This window comes from Mesoplodon bidens (assembly GCF_964165515.1).
Source record: "Mesoplodon bidens genome assembly, chromosome: 9".
In the NCBI taxonomy this organism is placed as follows: domain Eukaryota; kingdom Metazoa; phylum Chordata; class Mammalia; order Artiodactyla; family Ziphiidae; genus Mesoplodon; species Mesoplodon bidens.
In genome coordinates, this window is record NC_138166.1 from 21,019,837 (window position 1) to 21,029,382 (window position 9,546).

General features: G+C 48.5%; 1 long non-coding RNA gene across 5 annotated transcripts in view; it reads left to right on the top strand.

The window, feature by feature from the left end:
- The window catches only part of LOC308622169, a 34,547-nt gene extending 25,978 nt beyond the window's left edge, over window positions 1-8,569 (top strand). For 3 of the 5 annotated variants that reach the window (XR_014016572.1, XR_014016573.1, XR_014016576.1), the window contains 2 exons: window positions 3,686-3,804; window positions 4,149-8,569. This is a non-coding gene — a long non-coding RNA (uncharacterized lncRNA). The remainder of the gene's footprint in view (window positions 1-3,685; window positions 3,805-4,148) is intronic. The other 2 variants (XR_014016574.1, XR_014016575.1) reach the window with 2 other exon arrangements.
- The last annotated feature ends 977 nt before the right edge of the window (window positions 8,570-9,546 follow it).

Genomic DNA, 9,546 nt, shown 5'->3' on the forward strand with positions numbered 1-9,546 from the left:
GTGGTATCTGTCTTTTTTTCCTCTTCTTTGTTTCTGATTTTATTTATCAAGGCCTTCTCTCTTTTTTCCTTAGTGAGTCTAGCTAATAGTTTGTCAGTTTTGTTTGTCTTTTCAAAGAGCCAGCTCTTAGTTTCTTTGATCTTTTCTGTTGTCTTTTTAGTCTCTATTTGATTTATTTTTGCTCTGGCCTTTATTATTTCAGTCTTTATATTAACTTTGGGCTTCGTTTGTTCTTTTTCTAGTTCCTTTAGGTATAAAGTTAGATTGTTTATTTGAGATTTTTCCTGTTTCTTGAGTTGACCTGTATTGCTATAAACTTCTCTCTTAGTACCACTTTTGCAGCACCACATTTTGGTATGTAGTATATTTATTATTATTTATTTTTTATTTTTTAATTTTTTTGTGGTACGGGCCTCTCACTGTTGTGGCCTCTCCCGTTGCGGAGCACAAGCTTTGGATGCGCAGGCTCAGCGGCCATGGCTCACGGGCCCAGCCGCTCCGCGGCATGTGGGATCTTCCCGGACCGGGGCACGAACCCGCATCCCCTGCATCGGCAGGCGGACTCTCAACCACTGCACCACCAGGGAAGCCCTATTTATTTTTATTTGTCTTCTGGTAATTTGTGATTTCTCCTTTGATTTCTTTGTTGACCCAATAGTTGTTCAGTAGCATGTTGTTCAGTCTCCACATATTTGTGATTTTTCCAGCTTTCTTCTTGTAGTTCACATCTAGTTTCATTCCATTGTGATCAGAAAATACGTTTAATATGATTTCAATCTTAAATTTATTGAGACTTCTTCTGTGTCTCAACATATGGTTTATCCTTGAGAAAGTTCCAAGTGCACTTGAGAAGAATGTGTATTCTGCTGCGTTTGGATAGAATGTTCTTTATAAATCTATCAAATCCATCTGGTCTGATGTTTCACTTAAGGGTGTTGTTTCCTTGTTGATTTTCTGTCTGGATGATCTTTCCACTGACGTCGGGGTGTTAAACTCCTCTACTGTTATTGTGTTACAGTCAATTTCTCCGTTTATAACTGTTAGTAATTACTTTAAATACTTTGGTTTTCCTATATTAGATGCATATATATCAATTATTGTTCTGCCTTCTTGATGAATTGTTTCCTTTATCAATACATAATGTCCATCTTTGTCTCTTGTTACCTTTTCTGGCTTGAAGTCTATTTTGTCTGGTATAAGTATGGCTATACCAGCTTTATTTTGGCTGCCATTTGCTTGAAGTATCATTTTCCATCCCTTATCTTTGAGCCTATGTTTGTCTCCAGAGCTGAGGTGAGTCTCTTGGAGGCAGCATATAGTTGGATCTTATTTTTTAATCCACCCAGCCACTCTGTGTCTTTTGATTGGTGAAGTCAATCCAGTTTCACTTAGGGTGATTATTGATAAATGAGGATTTAGTACTGTCATTTTATCTTTGGTTTTCTGGCTTCTCAATAACTCCATTGTTTCTTTTTCCTTGTGTTTCTGTCTGACATTTTGGTTTGGTGGTCTTCTTTGATATTTTTCTCAGTTTCCTTTTTTTGTGTGTTTCATGTCTCTGCTCTGTGTTTATGTTTTTTTGGTTACCCTGAGGTTTGTATAAAATGCCTCATAGATAAAATAGTCCTTTTTCTTTTTAAAAAATCTTGTGTGCCTGCCAATGCAGGGAACAAGGGTTTGAGCCCTGGGCCAGGAAGATCCCACATGCTGCGGAGCAACTAAGCCCATACGCCGTAACTACTGAGCCTGCTCTCTGGAGCCCATGAGCCACAACTACTGAAGCCCATGTGCCACAACTACTGAGTCCATGTGCCTAGAGCCCGTGCTCCACAGCAAGAGAAGCCACCGCGATGAGAAGCCCATGCACTGCAACAAAAAGCAGCCCCCGCTCGCTGCAACTAGAGAAAGCCTGTGTGCAGCAATGAAGAACCAATGCAGCCAAAATAAATAAGTAAATAAATAAATTTATTTAAAAAACTTGTGTAAATTATTATGGAAATACAGCATCAAAACTAGCCTCCTAACCTCATCTCCCCCCAACCTTTTTTTTTTTTTTTGCGCGGTATGTGGGCCTCTCACTGTTGTGGCCTCTCCCATTGCAGAGCACAGGCTCTGGACGCGTAGGCTCAGTGGCCATGGCTCACGGGCCCAGCCGTTCCGCGGCATGCGGGATCTTCCCGGACCAGGGATCAAACCCCTGTGCCCTGCATTGGCAGGCAAATTCCCAACCGCTGCGCCACCAGGGAAGTCTCTGTATAGAGTTTTCTTGAGTGACAATTTTTATCTTTCAGTATTTTGAGAATGTCACTCCACTCCCTTCTGGCCTGTAGGGTTTCTGCTGAGAAATCTGCTGATAGCCTAATGCGGGTTCCTTTGTAGATTACCATTCTTTTTTCTCTGGCTGCCTTTAAATTCTTTCTTTGTCCTTGACTTTTGGCAATTTTAATGTAATGTGTCTCGAAGAAAGTCTTCTTGCGTTGAGGTAATTAGGTGTTCTTGTAGCTTCATGGACTTGTGTATCCAGTTCCTTCCCCAAATTTGGGAAGTGTTCAGCTATTATTTCTTTAAATAAATTCCCTTCTCCCTCTCTTCTCCTTCTGGGATACCCATTATGCTAATATTGCCCTTCCTAAAAGATAGCTCTTGTATGATTTCCTCATTTAAAGGAATATCTTATTTCTCTTTCCTCTTTTACTTGTATTATTGTTAGATTTCTATCTTCTATCTTGGAGCTCACTAATTCTCTCTTCCCTATGGTCTGCTCCATTTCCAGTGCTAATACTCTCTTCATCTCATTTATTGAGGTCTTCAGCTCCAGAATTTCTCTTTGGTTCGTTTTTAGAGTTTCGGTCTTCTTGGTAAAGTGTTCCTTCTGTTCATCATTTTTATTCCTGAGCTCATTAAACTGCCTTTCTGAAGTTTCTTGTATCTCTCTGAGTTTCTTGATGACAGCTATCTGAATTCTCTGTCAGATCACAATATTTCATGACTTTATGTTTGGTGTCTGGAGAATTGTCATTTTCTTTTTGTGTAGTGTTACTGTGATTCTTCATGTTTGATGAACTGTTCCTTTGCTGGTGCATTTGAGGCTGGACAGGTTAGGAGTTAGAGTCCTTTCTTTTATTTTCCAGTAGGTGGCGCTATCACACAAGTTTTTGGGTTCTCTTAGCTGAGCTGCCTCTGGTTCTATTTCAGTGCACTTTCCAGCTTCATCGTCTCTGTAAAAGTATGGCTCTGTGCCTTCATTGTCATTTCTTGTGCCTCTGGGGTCATTGGTGCCTTGTTTCTGCCATCCCTGGGATGGTGGGCTCTTTCTTTATGTCTGGGATCCCCTGAGACACAGGCTCCCTGTGGAGGAGGAAGACAAGGGGAGGGGAGCCAGGGTCCACAGGGCACCTCTCCTGTGTCTGGTGTTTTAAGGTTCCCAGGCTCCACCACTGCAGATGGGGTCGTGTCGTGGGCGCCTCAGCGGCTGGGAGGATAGTCCCCCAGCCCTCACTGCCACTGCTGCCCAGTTACCTGTGGCCACAGGTGCCAGTGCAGCCGGGAGGCCTGAGTCGTATGTGCCCCTTCTGCTGCTCCTGGGTTCTCTGAAGCTGTGGGCTCAGCTGCCGTGGTCAGAGGGCTGGGACTGCAGGCAGGCACCCATCCCACTGTTCCCACGGTTCTGTCTTCTCTATTTCAGTTCACCCACCTTTAGATGTGCTGATGTGTGGACATTCCCCGTCCTGTTGTGTTGGGCAGAGGAGCCTTTGCTGAGCTGTGGATGTTTTACTGGGCATAGATCGAAGGGGAAGGACAAAGGTAGTTTTTCACTCAACCATGTTTCTGATGTCACTCTTTAACTTTAAAAGAGGCTTTTACAATTACTGAGTGGTAGCATGATCATAACAAATTAATTAAAAACAATTTGGCATCTTCCATGTTCTATTATTTTACATGAATCTAATCTAAAAAATTAAAAAGCAGTTTGCACAGCAAAAGTGTAACAGGAAGAGCCAAATTTGACATGTTGGATCTGTTTCTTTTACTTTAACCTTTGCTTTCTGCTGCTTTTGTTCACTAAAAGATACTGTCTATACACAATGGCCTGTCTCGGGGAACCCCGCCCCTCTGCCTTAATGTTAAACCAAAGTGCCTTTGTTCAGGAAAACATCTGGCCCTGTCCACCTGTGGATGGCTGCAAGAAAGAAGAAATGAACACCTCCCTTCCCTGAGGCTGGTCATTCCAGGTGATATTTGCAAAACTTATGGCCTTTTTACTTTACTTCCTCATCTCCTCCCCCTCTCTGTGCTATAAGAGAAACTGGCATCCAAACCCTGATAAGATGGTTATTTTGAGACTTTAATCTGCCATCTTCTCGATCTGCCAGCGTGCCTCAACACCTGTCTCTGATTTATTGGCCTGTCGTGCGGTGAGCAGAGCGAGCTTGGACTCGGTAACAAAAGGAGAAACCATGGATCACACAGAGGTGGGGGAAGCACGCAGCTAGACCAGAGGAAGAACCGGCATTTGGGCTCCATCTCTGCAGACCAGTGTTCTCCACTGCTCATGCTGCCTGGCAGTTTCATTAAGTTCGGCAAAGACAGTTCTATTCCAGCACTTGATGGCAAAACCCGTTTCCCAAGCTGCGGAGGGGGTGGCTTGGGGCTACCAGATGTCACAGCAGAGAGCTGTAACCACAGAAAATCCTGAGCCCAGAAGTGGGAAGTGGTGTCAAAGAAGGAGCCAGGGATAGCTGCTCAGAGGAGATGACTCCAGAGCTGGATCTTGGCGTGTGAAGTTGGGGGCAGAGCCAGGTGGAGACAGAAGGCACAGTCATCCAGGGGAGCAGACATGGAGGAGGGCCCCCGAGGGAGGAAATGGTGGTTTCCAAGAATGAGAAAAGTCAGCATCGTAAGTGAACAGTGAGGGCACAGAGATGCCTGGAGCGGGGAGCAGAGGTCCCTTGTGGCTGGAGAGACTGCACACAGCTCCCCCCTCAGGCTCAGCGCAGGGAGAGCAGGCCCGCCGCCTCTGAACCCACTCCTGCCAAGGTTCTGCCACCTCTGTCGGCACCCCTAGCCCTCATCGTCCTGCTCCCGTGATGTGTGGTCCTCTTGTGCCCACTGTGACACCAGGCGCTCCTGGCCTGGTAGCCCCTCCTTTGTGCCTGGCAGGAGGCTTAACCTCCTGCAACCAGCCTCTCAATGGCGAGGTCCTGAAGGCACGTGGCCGAGCCCTCTGCTTTGCTGGGGCTTCTGCATGGCCACCCGCTCGGCAGCCCTGTTTCTCCTCTGGGCTCCGGCCAGCCCCTCTCCTGCTAAGCCCGGGGGGCTTCTGGCCAAGTCCTGCCAATGTTAGCCCTAAATACCTTACTTCCACTCCTCACTCTCTCCTACCTCCCTCTCCCTGTGACCTTGTGCCTCAGGGTCCGTCCTCCTAACCGCTTCTCAAAATGCAGATGTAACGGCTCTCTTGCTCACCAGCTTTGGCAGGCTGAGTGAGCTGCCAGCCAGAGAGGGTGGGACATGCATGACCACCACCCATCCATCCATTCATGCAGCAGGTGTACTTTGGGTGCATACTTTTGACTTGGCACTGTTCAAGGAGCATGCTTCCCACAGGAGACAGGCAACCGTTCTTTCATTTCAGCCCCAGGGGTGTGTAGGAGAGCAGGGCCGGGATTTGAAGCCAGGGCACTTAGACAAGCCAGGCTCCATCCACCACGTGCTACAGAGGGACTTCATGCGAATCAGGTCATCGATCAGGTAAGGAGGTCATGTTATTGAAGGCTCAGGTCTGCCATCACTAATGCGAATTTCAGCCGGAATATCTGTCACGGTCCAGCTGGAAAAGGAAAGCTTGTTTATGGTGGGACTTTTCCAGTGTATACCTGCTGAGTGAATGGGTGGATGGGCAGCGGTCATGTATGTCCCACCCCTGTCTGGACGTGGTGAAAGAGGTGATTGTAGGGGAGGAGTAGAGGGAGACGGCCGAGGCAGGGGGTGAGTGTGGCGGTCTCTCTGCTGGTCCCCAGGGAAGCGGGGAGCACCTCCGCAATGCACACATTTCTCAAACCTGAGAAGGGAGGTTTGGGGAGACGGCCCCCCTCTCTGCCCCCAGGAGACATTGTGAGGACAAGAGTGCCATCATGGACTGCCACCAGCCTGCCCACCCCTGTGATTTGGGCAGCGCTGCTCCCCAGAACTTTCTCCAGTGGTGGAAGTGTGTCCAGTATGCAGCCACAGGAGGCTCTTGAGTACTAGCGTGACTAGTGCAACAGAGGACCTGAATCTGTAATTTGTTTCACTGCGGGTAATTAAACCTAAATAGTCACACAGAGCGAGGGATCTGAGAGCCACATCTCTGAGGCCGTGTTGCCAGCTGGCTTCCTGTTAGATTCTGCAGTAGGAGGCGTCACAGGGGGACTGGAGAGGGGAGGAGCGGGGCAGGAGATGGCCTCCTATTTTGTCCTGGCAGGGTCACTCCTGCAGTGGCCAGCGTCCATCTCCATCCAGGACCATGGAACGGGCCTTGTGGCTTGGTGCTCAGCAGGACCCCTCAGCCAGCCAAGTTTGTTCTGTGGGTGTCAGGCACACTGATGGCATCAGAATTTACACCTGTTTGAATTTTGACTCCCTAATGACTAGCGAGGTGACCGCATTTTATGTTACCCCGTTTCATCGTCTCCTGTGCCCTGCTTGTTCATACTCTGTGGCCCGTGCCCTTTCCTGTCAGGCTGTTACTGATTTGTAGGCATTCCTCTTACCTGTTGGATATGAATTCTGTGTGTTGCAAATACTTTCTTTCATTAGGTTGTTTTTATTACCACTCTATGGTATTTTTTTGTCTTGTGAAAGATGTAAAATTTTATGTGGTCAGAATTGTGCGCTACTTTATGCCTTCTTGCTATAACCCGGACTAACCTAGCCCAGAGTTATAAACACATCCTTCTGTAGTTTTAGTAATACGCTGATGGATTTTTTAACGTTAAGTTCTTTTGGTTCATTGGAAATCGTATGTGTGCGAATGTGTGTCAGGTCAGGAATTAATATAATTAATTTCCCTTAAAGCTGACAGATTGCTCCAAGCCCACTCTTTCCTCTTTGATTTTAAATGCTGCCTGTTTAAGGCCCTGTCCTTTTGTTCAATTTGTTCAGTTCCTTGAATTCTGCTGTCGCTCGGCAGTGTGTGTGGTGCAGCATGGCATGGAGGGAGGGTCAGAGCACACGGCCCGGCTCATGTGGGCACCACTGCAGCTCTGCGTGGACCCTGCGCTCCATCTTCAAGCTAAAATCCTGAAGCTCAGAGTTTCAGCCATGTGCTCACTTCACGGACCCTCAGCCTGTGGTTTCCAGCCGAGAGGGCCGGCTCCAAAGCCTGCGTTTTCCAGAAACTCGAGTGACAGGACCGGGGTCTGGGTGGTTCAGAAATGGTGCTCCAGGAACACCTCAGCGTCAGAGCGCCCAAGCCCCTGTCTGGGCTCGTTTTCTTTTCTCTCTACACTTTACCTGGGAATCTCGTGCTTTCCTTTGGCTTCAGATACCATCTGGATGCCAAAGACCTACAGGCCTGTTTCTCCACCCAACCTGCCCTCTGGTCTCCAGGCCCAGGCATGGACCTGCCTGGGGACATTCCCCTGCAAGGCTCAAGCAGACCCCTTCCCGCCAGCCCACATCTTTCTTCCCCCTACTCAGGGACTGCCACCAGCACCCACTGGGGGTTTGAGCTGCCATCCTGGGCAGCCATCTTTTTTTAAAAAATTGTGTTTCTTTGTTGTGGTTGTTTTTGGTTTTTGTTTGTTTGGTTGGTTTTTTTTGGCCTCACCGCGTGGCATGTGGCACCTTAGTTCCCTGACCAGGGATCGAACCTGTGCCCCCAGCAGTGGAAGCGTGGAGCCCTAACCACTGGACCGCCGGGGCACTCCCTGGGCAGCCATCCTTGACTCGTCACTCCCTCTCACTCTGTCCATCCCTTCTGGAGTCCTGTCAGCATCTGCCTGCTGTGCCCTCCCTGTGGCTAGAGGGGCCTGCTGAAAGTGCCATCTAATCAGCTCTGCAGAGCAGGCCTACTGCACACAAAATAAAACGGACATTCCCTGAGCCCCGCCTGGGGGCTTCACTGCTTTTGGCCTGGCCCACACTCCTCTGGGGTTGGACCTCCTCTTCCTCCCCTGCGCCCTCTCTCGCCTCTCCCACCTCAAGTGAACCCCACTCCCCTGGGCCTCCCCAGAAACCACTCACGTTGGTTTCATGCTGGTTCCTGGTGTCGGGGTCTGTTTCAGGGAGCCCAAGGCAAGACGTGAGCTGTACAGTAAGTCCCCTACATATGCACCTTCAAGTTGTGAACTTTCAAAGATGTGAACGTGCCTTCCATCAACATCAGGCATGAGTGACATTGCAGCTTTCCCTCTGACTCCTGTTGCTGACGATCCTTCAGCTCTACCATCTCCCACCTCCTCTCCCTCCTCCAGTCAGTAACTCTTCTTGCCTGTTCACTCGATGCCAGCCCCTGTATGCCAGCTGTTGTGCTGTACTACTGTACTTTTCAAGGTACTGCACTGTAAGATTAAAAATGTTTTCTTTATTTTTTGTGTTTGTTTGTTTTTTATGTATTGTTTGTGTGAAAAGTATTATAAACCTATTACAGCACAGTACTACATAGCCGATTGTGTTAGTTGGGTACGTAGGCTAACTTTGTTAGACTTATGAACAAATTGGACTTACGAATGCGCTCTCGGAACGGAACTCGTTCATATGTAGGGGACTTACCGTATTTGTTTTAGGGTGGATGAGTTTTCTGGAGCTGCCATGACACTGACCACAAACGCAGCAGCTTAAATCCACACACTTATCCTCTTATAGTTCTGTAGCTCAGAAGTCCAGTTTGGGTCCCTTGGGCTACAATCAGGGTGTCTCAGGACCCCCTTCTTCCTGGAGACTCCAGGGGAGGATCCATTTCCTTGCTTGTTTGTGTCACTGGCAGAATTCACTTCCTTGTGGTTGTAGGACTGAGGTCCCTCTTCCTCACTGGCTCTCAGCTTCTGAGGTTACCCATGTTTCTTATTTTTAAAAATTTATTTTTGGCTGATTTGGGTCTTCATTGCTGGGTGAGGGCTTTCTCTAGTTGAGGCGAGTGGGGGCTTCTCTTCGTTGTGGTGCACAGGCTTCTCATTGCTGCGATGCACGGGCTCTAGGTGTGTGGGCTTCAGTAGTTGTAGCACGTGGGCTCAGTAGTTGCGGCATGCGGGTTCTAGGACGTGCAGGCTTCAGTAGTTGTGGTGCACGGGATTAGTTGATCCACGGAATGTGGGATCTTCCTGGAGCAGGGATCGAACTCACGTCCCCTGCATTGGCAGGCAGATTCTTAACCACTGTGCCACCAGGGAAGTCCCCCACCCATGTTTCTTGGCTTGTGGCCCCGTCGTCCCTCTTCAGAGCCTGCAGTGGTGGGCGGAGTCCCTCTGGTGCCTCCTCCTTCCACCTCACCTCTCTGACCTGCGGGAAGGTCTCCCTGATTGAGGGGGTCAGGTGATAGGTTGGTCCCACCCAGACAGTCCCGGA